Here is a 2,240-nt window from a genome sequence, read left to right on the forward strand (position 1 = left end):
CATATATATATTATATAAATATATTATATATATAACACATATATAAATATATGTTTATATATAATATATATGATAAACATATAAACATATATAAATATATATGATATACATATAAACATATACAACATAAATATATATGTATATATATATGATATATATATAAACATATATTATATAGGATATATATCAATATGTATACATACAAGGCAAACACTTTCTTAATCAAAGCACACTATTTGAAATTACATTTCATATCCTTAAATCACTTAATAAGTTTCACCCGATTAAGCGTCTTCCATAAGGCTACCATACCAAAATCACTATTTGTATAATACAATGACTAAAGAATAAGTAATATTAAGCAGTATAAGTATTACCCATAAACTGGCACCTCGAAATAAGACAATAACAACTACCAAGACCAACGAGACAATCATCTTTAAATAAAATATCTGAAATTACAGGCAAGTCCTGAGGTAACAAGCTTGTCATGCGAGATAGGTTAGGTTAGGTTTGTACCAACCGTGTGTCACACGATCGTATATAATTAATTTTGTATATATTATGCTTGTATCTTCGCTCTTCCCTCGCACTAAAAAGAACCAGAATAAAACATGTCTGCGTTTCTCCTATGTAACATTGTCTGTTTCTCGAACATGTAATTTCCTGTTGCCTTGAGGTTCTGCATATAAAGGAGAGTGTTCTATAATAAATTTACTCAGTTGCTTTCATACTGCCTTTGAGTCCACAACCTTCTCTCGGTCCGTCACATGTTAGAGATCATTTGTTTTACATTCTCTCTCTCTCTCTCTCTCTCTCTCTCTCTCTCTCTCTCTCTCTCTCTCTGATAGGCCACTTAGATTTGATAGACACATCAATTCTCAACCCATGACTAAATCTCAAACTGGAACTCGTCAATCAAAACGAAAAATTCGTGTAAATTATCACGACAATAATGTCAATAGCATTCCTCTATAGCTTCTGATATATGATTTTTAATATCTGGAAGCTCTGAACTAAATTAAATTTCATTTAACTCTGATTTCATTGATCACTTAAACAGGCTTCAATCGGGCATTAGTTCCTTATATTAAGTATAGAAAAGGGAGCCTGGAACCATATGGTATAATTTTTCGGTTGAGTATTGTTCATCATAAAGACTGCCGAATAGTCCAAGGTTATATTTCTTGTATTATTATTATTATTATCATTAATTGCTAAGCTACAACCCTCGTTGGAAACGCAGGACACTATAAGCCCAGGGGCTCCAAAAGAGAAAAATAGTCCAGTGAGGAACGGAAACAAGGAAAAATAAAAGACTTTAAGAACAGTAACATTAAAATGAATATCTCCTATATAAACCACAAAAACTTTAACGAAACAAGAGGAAGAGAAATAAGATAGAATAGTGTGCCTGAGTGTACCCTCAAGCAAGAGAACTCTAACCCAAGGCAGTGGAAGACCATGGTAGAGAGGCTATGGCACTACTCAAGAATAGAGAACAATGGTTTAATTTTGGAGTGTCCTTCTCCTAGAAGAGGTGCTTACCATAGCTAAAGAGTCCCTTCTATCCTTACCAAGAGGAAAGCGGCCACTGAACAATTACAGTGCTATAAGCCCAAATGATCCAACAGGTAAAAATAGCCCAGTAAGGAGCGGAAATAAAGCAATAATAAACAAGAGCAGTAATGAACAACTAAATTTTTAAAAAATAAGAACAGTGACATTAAAATGGATCTTTCATATAAAAACTTCAAAAAATAAGAGGAAGAGAAGTAAGATACAATAGGTTGCCTGAGTGTACCCTCAAGCAAGCCCATGTGTATCAATGTTCAGAAAAAGGGTTGTGGTGGCCGATGTGGTAACATCCCTGACTGGTAAGTGCCAGATTTGGGTTAGAGTCCCTTTGGTCGCTGCAACCTCACTATCCTTGTGAGCTAAGGAATGGGGGTTTGGGGGAGCCTATAGGTCTATCGGCTGAATCATCAGCAGCCATTGCCTGGTCCTCCTTGGTCCTAGCTTGGATGGGAGGGGGCTTGGATGCTGATCATATGTAATATGGTCAGTCTCTAGGGCATTGTCCTGTTTGATAGGGTAATGTCACTGTACCTTGGCTCTGCCATTCATGGGCAAAAATGAAAAAGAAAAGGAGAACCAAATCCTATCAAAAATTAAATTCGAAAAGATAGGCAAGACTGATCAGTATCATCAGCTACGTCCATGATACCAGCAGGGAATAG

At 35.4% G+C, this 2,240-nt stretch overlaps 1 pseudogene; it reads left to right on the forward strand.

Annotated features, from left to right (window-relative positions):
- Positions 1–2,240, forward strand: part of LOC137619620 (G-protein coupled receptor Mth2-like) — a 95,518-nt pseudogene that overhangs the window by 76,335 nt on the left and 16,943 nt on the right.

Source organism: Palaemon carinicauda, chromosome 26, assembly GCF_036898095.1.
Source record: "Palaemon carinicauda isolate YSFRI2023 chromosome 26, ASM3689809v2, whole genome shotgun sequence".
Lineage (NCBI taxonomy): Eukaryota > Metazoa > Arthropoda > Malacostraca > Decapoda > Palaemonidae > Palaemon > Palaemon carinicauda.